Below are 16,037 nucleotides of genomic sequence, written 5' to 3'. Positions count from 1 at the left end.
GAATCCTGATCCAGCCTGTAGTTCAGTGTCAATCATGCTGATGTTTAATTAGTGGATTTGCAAAGGCAGTTAAAAGAAATGATGTGGAGAATTGGAAACATTTTAAGCACTGACAGTGCTGATTTAAATGTTCCTCCTGAGACGCTGATCAGTGCTGTGATTTGGTTAGTGGAAAGGTGATGTGCCCTCTATGGGGCTTCTTTGATGCAGATTGAAAAAGGCAGCAAATGCTCAAATCATTCTGTTAAAACACTGAGTTTGAGGTACGTTAAGAGAACTGCCTCCACCTTTTCCTGGCTCACTCTGATCTGTTTACCATGATTCACCAAAGACACTGTCCCAAAAGGAGGCCTGGGTCATCAAGTCATCAACACTGGGTACAAATATTTGGTGGGCCCCTGGCTGCCTTTTTTGGGTCAGTGATTTTTTATGATATCACAGCAAATTACACATTACCTATGAAACACCACAATGGTGCTCATGATGCTGGGCACGTAACTACCATAACACCAGTATTTTTTTTCCCGGTCGAGACAAAACAGGATTTCTCTACTTTCAGGTCTTGCTTTTACAGGTGCCCCTTTTGAAAATCTAGAAACGGTAGCTTACTGCTGAAAACCTGAAAGCTTGACTGAGGTAGTGGCGAATGGCGTAACGGTTGCAGTGACTGGAGAAGTAAATAAAGCAGTCGTTTAGGAAAAACGTGGAGATGCTTCAGGATTATTATTGGCTGTACGAAGAAAAATTATTTTTTTTTCAGCTGTGCTGCTAGTAAAGTTCCCACCACTACTATCACCGTGAGTCAATTTAGATTTTCTCATATTGCTTGCAGGGGCCCCCTAGTGTCTCAGGCCCCTGGGCACATTGGATTAACCAGGCCAGCCCATAGGGCATTGTTAAAACAGCAGTGCTGAACTTCAAGCACCATTAATTCTCCACTATAGAAACCAACCAAGAGCCATGAAGTGAACTTCAGTGCTTCCACATGGTTCAACTTTTTGGAATTTTGGAAATATTATCTATTTTCAAATTATCTTTGGATTATCGCATGTTAAAGCACTAGTTCAGCAAAACAAAACCTCAGTGCTAACGTAGCATCAGAAAGCAAATAAGCAAGTCTACGTGAGATTATTTAACTCTTTTTTACAGTAACCATAAAATTAATGCAATTTCCACCTGTGTTAGTCCCTCAGATGGACTATGTGTTCTTGTCTTCAGCAACATGAATGGAAAATATTTCAATGAAAATGTGTATGATTTAAAAAAAAGTAGAAGTGAACAAAATTTTCATCTTAATAGGCGAGCAAGCAAGGCAATGTGTATACATTTGTTTTTTTTTGTTTGTTTAAATGGTATTTTTTATTGTGGCAGAGGTACACAGTCTTTTGATATGATGCATATTTGCATTTGTGCTGTCTGTTCTATCTCAGCACAGCCATCTTTGTGCAGAAATGTGGATTGTTTTCTCAGCAGGAGGTTCTCACCCATCTCATTTCAGCCCCTATTGCTCGCTAGCAGCTCAACATGATATCACAACAGTTCACACACACAGAGAACCAACAGTGTCCTAGTTAACGTGACTCTTTGGCATTGTAGTCCAGATCCCAGTGCAGTGCGTTACGGCCCTGGACGGGAAAGCAGAGTGTGTGAGGGAGGAGTGTGGGGGTGGGGGGGAGTCTCAGGGTTTGGGGGTGATTTGTCTCCGGTGCATTCCTGTCGGCACGCGGCGTTTGACAGATCTGCGCCCGGCGTGGCACAGAGGAGCGTGCCACAGATGGCGTAATTAGAGAGAGCTGAGCCAGGGCGTGAAATTTATCTTTGATCAGCACCTTCTCGCCAGATTGTCATCTATGTTAATATGATGATAGCGAAGCAGAGATGCATGGAGGAGCGTGAACCTGCCCCCCACAGCCCCCAATACACACACTTAATCCTTTGTTAACTGAAAAACACCCTCTTAGTATCAAGACATGGAGCTAAAGGAGGCAGGTATGAGGATTAATGCCATACAGACTCCATGCACTTCTCAGGAACACTGTGGAAAGGCTGGCTGCTACCGCATGTGTGCGTTTGGCTGTGTACTTTAGCCAGCCAGAGAAAATGAATTAATAAACATGAGTGTTCTCTCTGTGTTGAATGTCCTCAACCCGCAGCAAATGTACTTACACTGTGGGAAATTAAACAGAATATTGAGATAGTGAAAATGCCTGGCAGCCAGCTCTAAATAACACAGCCCTGCACTGAGGGTGGAGCTCTAAATGTGGAGATGACATGCCTATTCATACATACAATATACAACATTATATATGGACAATATACTCTCTCTCTCTCTCTCTCTCTCTCTCTCTCTCTCTTTGGCATATATATATATATATATATATATATATATATATATATATATATATATATATATATATATAACCTCATGTTACAAGTTGTTTCAGCCCAGACTGATCTATCTATTTATCTAGCCATCCAGCTATCTCTCTGCCTTTCTATCTCTAAGGGGATCTTTGGACTGGCTTGGCTTTGATAGAGTTATAGTTAGTTAGATCCTGTTCTGGATCCGCCGCGCTGAGAACAAGCTGACGAAGGTTTTGAGATTTGTGTTTCCTAGTAAAGTCCCGCTGACCCAGCAGGGACTGGACGCTGGGGGTTGGAGGGTGCACTAGGGCTGAGAGATGCAGCTTGGGGCTCCTGTCACAGATGAAGTCCGCATGCAGCTTTCATCGAATGAGCCATTAAGTATAATGGCATGTAGGTGTAATGGAATGTGCCTGGAACATCTGTGCAACTGAGAGAGACAATGAGAGAGAAAAAGAGAGAGAGAGAGAGAGAAGGAAGGAGGGAGGGTGGGAGGGGAAGGAGGGAGAGAAATAAGATAGTGAAAGAAATGGAGAAAGAAACACAAACAGAGAGAGAGCGAGAGAGAGAGAGAGACAGAGAGATGTTAATAGATTTGCAGATGTACTGCAGAGAGAACAAAGGATTTTTCTTCTTCTGTTTTATTGCTGTAAAGTCCATCTGCTCTGTGTGTTTGTATGTGTGTTTGAATGGCTGGTCTGGGTATTGGAGACCACCTTCTGAAGTCACTGTAGATTGTGTAAGTCACTCCACTGAGCATTCTGTCTGTTCAGCTCCATCCATACTGACTCTGTGAAATTACATGAGCAGTAAATGAGCTGATATATATATATATATATATATATATATATATATATATATATATATATATACATAGATAGATAGATAGATAGATAAATATAGATATATATAGATATAAATATACTAAATATTACTAATTTTTTTTTTTTATTTCACTTTGACCATCATTACCCTCATTATTGTGACCCTCATTTGGTTGTGATCCACATTTGCAGCAAGTTAAACAGGGATTGAAATAGTATATATTCTTACATATATATTGTATAATACATATGAGGTTATGGGGCATATTATTATTACGTGTAGGTACTTACACATACATATATTACACATATTATATATGTGACATACAGTACTCTACTTCCTGACATATAAAAACTAGTGCGTGTGTGTGTGTTTCAGTATGTGTTTCAGTGTGTGTTTCAATGTGTGTGTGTGTGTGTGTGTGTGTGTGTGTGTGTGTGTGTATGCATGCACGCATGACCCCCGCATCATTTAGATCTTGGGCCCAAGCCAGAAACGCCGCCCCAGAGCTAGCTCGTAATACGTAATAATGTGATATTTGCTTTCATGCTTTAAACGGGTGGAATGTTTGGACCTCCCATTTAGACACAACAGGAGTTTGGCACTGATCGTGCACAGGTGCAGAGAGGCAGAGAGAGAGAGAAAGAGAGAGAGAGAGAGGAAAAAAATCCCTGCTTCAACATCTGTGTCAGTGGCTGTTGCTATCTCCCCAAAAGCAGAGAGAGAAGCTGCTTAAAATAGCTGCGTGTGGGTTGGTGACTGGCCAAGCATGCACGCCCCAATCAGGGAGGTTTAACGGGAAAGAGTTGCACATTTTTTTTCTCTTCTTTCTTTTCTCATCTCCTGTTTCTCTCTCTCTCTCTCTCTCTCTCTCTCTCTCTCTCTCTCTCTCTCTCTCCCCCCCCCAAGTGGCTGCAGCTGAAGCTGGCCTGATCTGCGGCTGCTGCTGATACACTCCCATATCTGCTTGCGGATGTCCCTCTGCGAAGGTCCATATGCTGTGCAGCTGGTGTGTGTGTTTGTGAGCGAGAAAGAGAGAGAGAGAAGCGTGTATGTGTGAACTGCATGTGTCTAACAGTGAGGCTAGACATAATGTTTTAGAAAGACGTGTCACCAAGTTGGGCTCGGATGAATAACACGCCGTTTCCATAGCGCTGAGGAGTTTTCTCAGCGTTCTGCACCAGCTACAGCAGATGCTTTTTTCACCTCTGCTGCTGCTGCTGTTGATGATGATGATGAACGCTTTCACAAAGCCGAACGTGTAGATCTTACTTAATGCCTCGTAAGGATGTTTACAAAGTTTACCATCCTTGTATAGAAAATATTATTGACAGACTGACCATACTAGATTAGTAGAAAAAAATCTGGACATCATCATAAGAGCAGTCAATAGATGTAGTGATACCTTGTTTATTGAGGCTAATCAACTTCACACTAGGCCTGTGTCTGGTGACGAGTAACCAAGTTTCTGGGACAACAGCCCCGAGTGACGGTAAAAACTAATTTACTGCTAGTTTAAAAAGTTGTTCCAAACCATAGCAAGACACTAGACCACATGTTGGGTCAATTAATATCATACATTAATACCAGTTTTATTGTACCAAACACAGATAAGACTGCTCTGGAAATGTGGCTGTTGGGCTGAGCTAGTCTAACCCACTTGATGATGCACTCCTGTAAAGTTCCTTTACTTTTAACATACTTTATTGAATATTATTGCAAATAATTACAGTTGCCCTTCCAAACACAAAGCAGTTGAATCACTGATGTACATTAAATATCAATATCGTTCTATGTGTTATGGAGTACTGTGCAAAAGTCAGAGACCACCCTTCATTTATTAACTTTATAGTCCAAACGGCTATTAAGTACCAGTTTCAGGAGACATTACTGATGAAAGTGAATATAAGATAATCCACTTGCAAAAGAAAGGGTAAATTTAAAGGAAAACAACTGAAAAAACAGGAGTTTTCAAAAGAGTTCCATCCATCCATAATCTAAACCGCTTATCCTTCTGGGTCGCTGGAGCCTATCCCAGCTGTCATTGGGCAGAAGGCAGGATACACCCTGGACAGGTCGCCAGTCCATCGCAGGGCAGACAAACAGACATACACATTCACACCTAGGGGCAATTTAGCATGTCCAATCAGCCTGACTGCATGTCTTTGGACTGTGGAAGGAAACCGGAGTACCCGGAGGAAACCCACGCAGACACGGGGAGAACAGGCAAACTCCACACAGAAATGACCCTGGTCACCCAGCCGGGAATCAAACCCAGGCCCTTCTTGCTGTGAGGCGACAGCGCTACCCACTGCGCCACCGTTCCGCCCATTCAAAAGAGTTCCAATAATCATTAAAAAATACAGAGAAAGTGGGACTCCTCACAACCACCTGCAAGACCTTGTAGACCACCAAAGTGTCCCCATCAGATCCTTCCCTTGGAATTCTAAGATTCTATCCGACATTTGTGTCAAAATTGAGTTATCCACCTATTCCTATTCTGTGACAACTTCTTAACATTATGTGAGGGTTTTTTTTAAGTTGTATGCATTTTTGGACTCATTATCAAGAAAACAAAAAAAGTTAACTTAGTTTTATAAGGTTCTATCTGTGAGCTAATCAGCACCTGGAATACACACAAGAGGACCAATCAGGTTTTGCTTCTTTGTCCTGTCTACTCAGTGACAGCGGGAGAAGTTTATAAAACTTTATTAAACATGAAAACATGTTGCTGAAACTCCTGTCTTCTTGCAGTTCTTTAAAAAGTCTTATTGTTTTAAATTTTGTAAATACAAAGTCTTAAAGGTAATTAAACAGTAACTATAATTACAACATAAACATTCCTCCATCCATCTTTTCTTTTTCTTCTTTCTCCCAATATAAGACATTTTGGCTCATTAGAGTCAACATTTCTGATATGAAACAAAACCTCACACTGCCTGTAGACTGATCTACTATGCTTACTTGCCGGGACAGTTTATTACAGTAGCTGGTTGCTGTCTAACCTGAAGGAAACTTATAAACTAATAGTTCCTACCTAAAATTGACCTCTGCACTGGCAAAAAATGTAGCACTGACCTTTACACTTAATCTGCAATGCTTTTTGGAACAAGAAAAAAATGATTTGACCTGAAACAAGAAATAAATGTCATAAAAAATAAATCAATTATACAAATAAATGTCATAAAAATGTCATAGAAAGCATTAAATTTAATATTGCTTCATTTCATGTTTTGCCAGATAAGAACCTTATTCCACACATCAGTTTTGTTATTTGAAACGCAGAATCTTTGAAGCTCAATGTCTCAGAACTGCTCAGAACGCAGATAGAACCTTATATTTCCAAGGGGGTGAGATATACAGAACATAAAGCTCTCGTCTTTGAGCAATGGGAGAAAATCAAGCTCCGCTTTTGCTTCAGATCTGAAAAAACAATATTGTGATTCTGAAAGCATGTGTAGCTGTCAGGAAGCCATTACTGGACACTAAAACTGGATATCTTAGTGTGAAGTACGGGTTTATGGACTGATGAGTATTAATTTGTAATTGGGATTGCTTGAATTGTGAGAAGCGGCGAATGCAGCCAACGTCTAAGACTGAAATTTGGAGATTTCTTTGAAAAACTCTCCTGTCTCCTGAATAGAATATACACCCATACTAAATACTGAAGGTGCTAGGATTAGGATAGTTATAGAGGCATCTATATAGTTTTCTATTATAAATATATTTTCTAATATTTTATCTGATGCTCAAAAAGGAATAATGCTATGGTTGTTTTCTCTGGAAATGAAATAAATAAAGGGTGGTCTCTGCGGAGAGGACTTTTGCACAGCACTGAATATTTAATGTATTGTAAGACTGCATGTAAATATATTGGTTTAGTTCTTCTTTGTAAGGATGGGCTCCCCTGTAATGACCCCACAGTCTCTGTAGTATTCCCCTTTTGAAATAAATCTCCAAAGATGACGGAGTTTGTGAGATTTCTGTATATATCGGCCATCATTGGTTATTTAATTCAGCTGCTATGTAGTAGAACAGCATATAAACCTGAAGCAGCGGCACAAACAATTAGAGTGGATGTTGTAAATGTCATCTGATGTCTGCTCCATCACAGAGTGCTTATAATTCTGCTGCTCGCCAGCTAAGTGGCTGTTACTCTAAAACGTTTTTTATTCAGAACTTCAGGCCGGCTCTGAGCGTAATGCATAACCGACGAAAGCATCTCAGTCAGCCGGCGATGGTAAAGCTCACTCGGAAGGGCACAATTTTGAACAGAAAATTGCGGCCTGTCAGATAAACGTGCTGCTAGACAGTTGAGTTGTTGCATTTTCTGTTCAAGGCTGCTGCATTTGAACTCTTGCAGTGTTACAGAGGCAGAAAATATGTGTGCTTATAATGCCTCTGCATTCCCGACGCTAGTTTGACGTTTGGAACGTACAATGTTATTAGTAAGCTGCCTTTGACAGCAGCTTTGCTACATTATTGCATCTTTAGGTGTGCGGATTATTTGCAGGTTTTAGTATATGTGCTCTGAAAAACATAACGCGTTAAATCTGTTTCAAATGTACAGCATTTCCACGTGAATAAAATATAGAACATATATAGTACATACAGCTTAATGCAGAAGTAAACTGAACTGATAGTGAATGACAAAACTGTGTTAATGTAATATATTTTATTTTTGTAGAAATGATGCACATATTAGAGTCATATAAAATGATGTAAAATGTAATTTCAGTCTTTTTTCTTCCTGTATGTAGCACCCATTTAGCACATCCAGTAGGTGCAATAGCAACTTTTCTTGCTTTATAATTGCATATATTGGAGCCCAGCACAAATTGTATGTGTTATTTTTCCCCAACATGTTACATGTGCAGAAATGAGTTCCCTGTAAAGAATGTGCACTTATTTTAACTTAGAAAATAGCATGTAATTTGACCAGGAGTGCCCAAACTTTTGCATTGTTCCCTGTACGTTATGGCTTCCATGCACTAAAAAAGTGGTGCAAAGAATGCACTTGATTCAAGCATGTACAGCATTTTCACATTTGAATTGTGTAAATTCTATGCATCACATGTTGCAGTGTGACTGCTCAAAGCATCTCAGAAAATGTGCTTGTGTATAAGAATGAAACAGGTTTCGAACTGATTCCTATATTTGGTAATAACATCTGTTCTGTAATGGACTCTGTGATAGGACTGTTATCTGTTAACCAAGGTTAAGGGGCTGGTGTGGTGTAAACGTTAAACAGTGGACGAGAGCAGGGGTTGATCTGGAGTGTTTGCACTGGAAGTTCACAGAGCTCCATAATTATCTAATAACATCTCTAAACATATTTGCTGTAAATAGAACAATTTTTTAGCTGTCAATCACAGTACTGATGTGGCTCATTCCATATTTTATTTAGTTAAAGCATCTAATCTGCGAAGTCGAAAGCAATAGCTGTGCCGTCATTACATTTCAAAGTGAATTCTATTAAATTCTGACTCAAATTCAGCATTTTAATTTTTAAATGTAAATCATCGTGCATTGTTTTTTAGTCAAGTGACATGAAAACAATGTAATAGAGGTTTTGTTTTTCATTTTGGTGTATTTTCTGCATGTCGATATGGAAAATTAATGTAATGTGCACCGCATTTCACATTTTTCCACTGTAGTGATTGCTTTTCAATTTGTTCCTCTCCATACTTTTCACAATACGGTCAAAATGTCAGTGTTGTAGTGTATCCATGCACCATAAAAAGTAAGGAGTCACATGTTTTTCAGGAGAGCCACATTTACAGCAAATTAACAAGCCTCTACCGACATCTTTCCATAGCATACAGTGCATCTCAATAATGCAGCCAATACATCTGTGATATTTACAAAGCCTCATATTTTAATCAATGTTGTCTTTTATATAGACCATTCCATAGTTCAAATGATTTAGAAAAACAAATATTCAGATCTCTACTAGATTTGTATTATGCTATAATCTATTTAAAATTAAGGCAATAAATGAGATAAAAATAAGCTAATTATACATCAGCATTTATAGGGTACTTTCTATTGGGAGGTGTCTGTCCCAAAGTCTAACATAAAACGACTAGCGTGTTCCTTACTCATATTGTATTGGCTAGCATTTGGAATTATTCTAAACGTTAGTTAAAATGAACTAATTAACACTACAGAAAGATTTGCTAAAGTTTCTGAGGTATTATTGTTTAGGTAGTGACAAAATGAAATGCTTGATTATTTGTTTTAATAAAATAAACATTATTAAAATACAAGGTCGTTCAAAGAAAAGGAATTTTACTCTATAGTCCATGTCAATTTAAAGTCTGAAATTAATTTTCAGCTCTGAATTTGAGCCAATTTGACAGAATAATCCATATCACACACATGCGGCAAGCAAAAGCAGTGCACAAAGTTTAGTTTCACATTTTTTTGCTGTTTGCCAAATAGAAACAAATACATACATATGCTTAGTGTGACATGATGTTTGGTTGCTGAAGCATTGCACCATTAAATGACCCAGCGACCCAGGGCCTGGTACTCCAGGACCAGGGTTAGGAGATATGGTCTAAGTGAAAGAGAAGAGGTCGGTAACACTTTCTATGAATGTTGCATTTGTAAGCATCTATAAACACATTTATAACATGTTATAATGTATTCATAAGGCATTATAAACGTGGTTATAAATATTTATAAAAAAGAATTACACTGAATTACACTTTATAGCCATGTTTATTATACATTATGAATTGTTAATATAAGGCATTATAAATATTGTTAATAACATGTTATAATGTCAGTGCTAAAGAAGTCAGTCCCAGCTTGGAGAGCGTAAAGTAAAGACAAATACCAAGCTAACGGTGGTGTACATTACCTTTCCCACATTGGGTAAAACACTGATGGAGCACTAGTTTAAACTCTGACATTTGAAGCCTGTAATGTGCTTTATTGTGTATGTTTTAGTGTTTCAGTAAATCCTTCAGTAAATACTTCAACTTGAAGCCTCACTCTTAACACTGGAGGAGGCTTTAGTACAGTACGCTTCACTTTACTTAGAGCGGACAAATACGACTTATGAGCTCTTATAATTTGTTATCAACAGTACTTATAATGCATTATGTTAACAATTCATAATGCATAATAAACATGGCTATAACGTATAATGCATTTTTATAAATATTTATAGCCATGTTTATAATGTCTTATGAATGCATTATAACATGTTATGAATGTGTTTATAGATGCTTACAAAGGTGACATTCATAGAAAGTGTTACCAAGAGGTCTAGTATTGTTATTGTATAAATCATTACAGGATACTATAGTGATAATGACTAAATCGGTCCCAGGCTGTGTCACTGCCTAAATACACACCATTGCATACCAATATGTCATTTAATTTCATTCCACAGTATTCTGTGTCAGAATGGTCAGGATTGTTGTTTTTGCATTAATACTGCAGCCTGTCCTGTACAAAAGAGTCAGCTTGTTTTGAAGCGCTCTGCAGACCTCACTTCGTTTTTTCCATCAGCTTTTTTCTCTGACACTGATTATTCTTTGTATTGTTGCTGCCTGTCTCTGACACTGCCTATTATTGGCTGTGAACAGCCGCAGTACACGCTTTCCTGATGAGATCCTGTCATATTCTGCCGCAGCGTTGCCTCGGCCACTTCCATCGCGGCCTTCTATGACTTTTGTAGGATCAGAGGTCTCTACGAATGTGATGCATGTTTCACAGTAATAGGAATGTATTGTCTGGCAGCTGAAGTAACGCGGCCTCGGCGGAGCGGCCTGGTTAGAGGTGTGTGATCAAAGCAGAGAGAGGGCACAGAAACACACACTAATCCTCATTATTCTCCCCTTTTTCTTTCCTGCTCTCTCTTACTGTTTGGAATCTTTAACCACCCCTCCCTCACGCAGATGAAACCACCGCTCTGATCTGTGCTCAGTTTGTAACTGTGAATAATAGTGCGTGCCCTGGCCTGACCTGCAAATAAGCACGCGGGGGCCAAACGAGCCGCTTCAAAGCCTTGCGTGTGGAGCCTGATGTATGGGTGCGCTGCACATCACTAACGGACACGCAATTGGCTCCTGAGCAGCCACACTCAAACCCTCAACCGGTAACAGCAATGTTTTATTTATCTGCTCTGGACAGATTGTTGCACAATACAATTTTGATAACTGTTCTCGCAATATCGTCCTTTGCAATAATGATATTGTAGTTGGATCCAATATGCAAATGAGCATCTAATTAATCACAATTTTTTTTTTATTTTGTGTTGTGAGCATCTTCACCAGTCATAGCTTGTTAGTGTAGTTATTAAAATATTAAGCCTTAGTATGTAATAAGTTTGGACATTTAAGGGGTTATTCAGGATACTCATGTAAAAACATTGATTTACTGATGTGTTTTTAATATATATCACAAAGTATATAGCAATTATGACAGTACATTTGTAGGGTATTAGCCACTGTTAGGGCATGTTTACACTGAAAAATGAAAGAGAATTTAGTGTACTATTAACAAAGGGGAACCCTCAAGGTCTTCTTGGCTTTCAAAGAAATTCTAATGATTTCTGGGAACTAAAAATATCATAAAACTTTCAGTTGATTTGTATCTGATAGAATCATCATGCATCTTGAATTTAAACTCTGTAAGAGTTGTAGAAATCCTCGTAGTTCATTGTTACATTTTGCTTGAAAAAAGGGTTAAAATTTTTGACCACCCAATGGAACATTGTATTTATGTGGATTTATTCTTTTTGGTATCTTGGAGGAAACAGCTAGGTGATGCTATCTCATTGGTTAGGACTTCAGGAGCTGAACATAAGGCCAAATGCTGCATTCATGACCAAGTAGGAACTGAATTTTCCAATTTCCAAGGGGGAAAAGTTCATTTCAACCTATAATTCCCAATGGAAAGTTGCACTGGAAATTACTCAAGAGCTCTGTATGATATGTTATTTGTACATGATATCTCTAAATGCAAGGGGATCCTTAGATAATTAAAAGGGTAATCCATTCCATGCAATATGCTTTATCAAACTGCATCATAAAATTACAAGAAATGTTAACCAAACCTTTTTTTATTTCAATGTAAAAGAGCTATTTATATGCACAAAGTTGTGAAAGAAGCACTAGTTTACTATGAGCATCCAGTTTTTCTGACTTCAAATGGCTGAAGTTGCGTCTTTTAGTAGCTTCAGATGTCCATATTTAATCCAGAACTGCTAAAAAAAGTTAATGTGCATCACTTTTAGCTTAGCACTAGCATCTTACTATAGTGTATTAATGTGATGCATGTTTCAAAACAACAGAAATTTGGCAGCTATAGTTGTTCAGTCTCACTGGAAATTGGCTTCATTGTAGAAGTAGATTTTTTTTTTTGACTGAACTGAACTGAAAGCCTAACTCTAATCATGACTTGCCCACTGACCATTAATACCAGGATGGTGCTCTAGAACCATCAGAAATAAGGTGTATGTTACACACTGTTTAGTGACTGTACATAAGGAAGAGAAGGAGCCATCAGAGGAAGCTCCAGCTTGAAATGTTTAAATGGTCTACACACCAAGCAAGATCACTGCTGCCAGTTAAGAGTAAAAAGATTTAGTCTGAACATTTTTGATTTTAAAATTTGTGCTTGTTTGTATGGAGGCTATTCATTCGCAATTCAATACGTTAGGTATCCCATGGCTATCAAAGTAAGAATTGCTAGCATTCAATTTGACATCATATTACTGCAAAAAAATCCAGAAACTATAGTGAAGTACAACGTATAGTGTAAGAATATAATGCATAGCGTCAGAATCTTAAAGGTACTTAAAGCTCACATACATTTAAACATTTTATATACTTACTGGCAAGTAAATTCATCAATACCATTTTCTTAAATGCGTCCTATATCAAAAATTATATGAGTTTTGCATTTATATTTAGTGCAAAACGCCTGTGTTTGCTTTAAAAAGTGCACATTATAAGAATATAGTGCATATTGCCTGAACTGAGCTCATGAAAGGTGAACCTGTATGAGTTCGCATTAGCATCAGCCTGCCATTTCCCCATGAGATTCCAGGTGCTGAAAGTGACCTTTCGTCTCCACACTTCTCTCTTCTTCTCTCTCTCTCTCTTTGCAACACCATTAACTTGTCCATCCGCACAGGAACCATTGCAATTTACTCTCTATTATTAAAATCTTTCCTGGTGCCAAGCAATAGGGAAAAGAGCCTGTACCCCAGTAATCCAATAGGAAGCCATTCTGAATGCGTTTTTTTCCTCCGTCCTCCTCAAGGCGAACATGTTTTGAGGAAAGGCTCTTTAATGGCAGCCGGCTTTGAGTGGGTAATTGTGAGCGTGGAGGAGGGATATGCGGCTGAGTTATAAAGCACAAAGATGAAGCTGCAGAGGGCAATCACTTAACATTACTGCCATATCGTATAAAAGAGGACCTAATAAAGTGCCTCCAAATTGAGTTAGTGGAAATCTATGAAGGCCAAATATCGTAGTGCTCTTATGGTTTATTTGCAATTAAACACTTTCTCTACTTACTGACAGGCAGAAAAAAACTTCAATACCAGTTTTCCTTCTTTACGAGTCAGCAGTGAAAGAGCTGAATGGAAGCCAACAGTTCTTTCTTTCATTCTATATGAATATATCCATCCTAACATTAAAGCTTAGAATGATTATTTCATTATTAAACGTGCATAGAGCACAAAATGCAAAGCGCTCAATGCTAAAAATATACTCCAGCACAATTACGTATTGACATCATTTTTATACTCTTAGAATATCAGTATGTCTAATGAGTGTAGGTTGATTTCTGTGGTATTTGACATGCTAATCAGACTTAACATCTATGCAAAAATGCAAATAAACTTCTGTCTGGGTTTTAACCTTTGCTTAACATTCAAATATTACTATGGCACATGACACAAATACTATTAGAACACTGGAACCTATATTATTATTAGTCCCTGGAACTACAGATCTTTACCATCATCTTGCCATTCCTTTGATAACATGCACAAAGCTTTGGTGGGACTAAATGATGAGAACAAAACTGTTGTACAATGTTTTTTATCCCATAGAAATAAACAGGCTGTTTCTGTTACTGTGCCTTTAAAACTGATACATCTAAATTACCTCTGTTCTGATTGGCTCCTCTATATTGGGCCTTATTCAAAAACGTCTGGCTGAAACAGTAACGTCAGTGTGAATGGGCGGAGCTAAACTGCTGTAGGCTGCGTAGGCAGATTTATGCAAATATGTTGGGTTTCATGACATCATAAAAAATAATTAATTCAGAAAAGGCTGTTTTTCCTGTTTAGTATTCATATCCAAAGGACAGCATGGACTTGGGAGTGAACAGTATGTTTTGAAACTTCATTTTAACATACTACATTTAACATACTACATCAAACTCAGAAAGTAAGGGAAGTTCAATTTTCCATGAGTTTATGCAATGTCTTGTGTACCTTTCCCTCTTGGTATCAGAACTGACTCTTGTTTCTAGTGTTGTCATAGCACAAATTTGAACTAGCTAAGGACACATTCTCTGAGTGGAAAAGAAAGTACTTTTAAGTCACTTTGGATAAGAGTATCTGCTAAATGTCATAAATGTAAAGGCAATGTAAAGTCACAAAAACTTACCACAAGACTCTATACAACTTGCTAAAGACACAGGATGAACACACATAATTATATTAGTTATGTTATATGTTATGTAGTTATGTTATAACTGAAGTTTGGGGGGAGGAACATGCCTGAAACCCCTCCTTCTTCCAATCCAACACCCTATAAATTCACATCCTCACCTTCTGTTCCCGTGATGAAGGGCTCACAATCCCCACTGCCACCCCATCTCCTCCCTGTTCCTCAGTCCTACATTAGTCCTACTACAGCTAAGAGGTGGGGTCCAGCCTTCTAACTACAAGCAGAAGCTGCCCAGAGCTCCAGCCCAAGTTCTCAGCGTTCTCCCCCTCCCTCAATCAGTCTTCCCTCAGACTACCACCATGTTAAAGGCATGGTCTGAACTCACAAACCCAGTTTTATGAAACCATTTCCATACTTATTTCCTAGTGAGCATAAACTTTGATGAGCTGTCAGTAAGTCAAAATTAATCTCACTGACATTTCTGTCCATGTTCATGGACATATCGCTTTCAGTGTTCCAGCACCGTCAGCAAGTTTCAAATGCAAGCCTTCTCAAATTGGACTAAATTCTGATCTCGGTGCTGATAGTTGGTAGATTTCTACTCTAATTGGAACAATTCTCAGCTTCTCAAGCCTGTCAGTGCAAGTAAATATCAGGGGAAATAATACAAATACAGCAACATTTTTTAGTGATGTTTAAATAAAACACATACATTTGGTGAAACATACTTTCGAATTAAACATTTTTCTTGCCTTTCAGTAGACCTTGGCAGCTGATCCCTTACTGTAAATGTCAGTTTGTCAGTCAGTCAGTCAGGCAGCCTAAACTGCACAGCCTTTGCATTCTGATGCTGGAAAAGCAAAAAACAAGCACCACAACTCTGAATTAGACCTTTGTGCCAAAAATTGAATATTCAAATCAAACTGTATGGACTTACTTAGCTGGGCATCTGTCCATCATTTCCATGCTCAGACATGCTTAATGCTTGTCACAATGTATGTTAATGAATTATGAATTAGCAACTGAAAGGAATTAGAATAAGTAGAATCAGATTTGTGGTCATTATGGCTCCTTTTGTTATGTATATCTCTAAGCTCTCATCTGTGTGCAATCTAACATCTCTTTGCCATGCACATCTGGCAGAGCGAGAGGGGGACCAAATGTTGGAAAGAGAAACATTTTATGTTGTTCCTTCAGCAATGC

This window comes from Colossoma macropomum, unplaced genomic scaffold, assembly GCF_904425465.1.
Source record: "Colossoma macropomum unplaced genomic scaffold, Colossoma_macropomum, whole genome shotgun sequence".
Taxonomy (NCBI): Eukaryota; Metazoa; Chordata; class Actinopteri; order Characiformes; family Serrasalmidae; genus Colossoma; species Colossoma macropomum.
The sequence above is the reverse complement of the archived record's forward strand: the minus strand, read 5'-3'. Positions refer to the sequence as shown.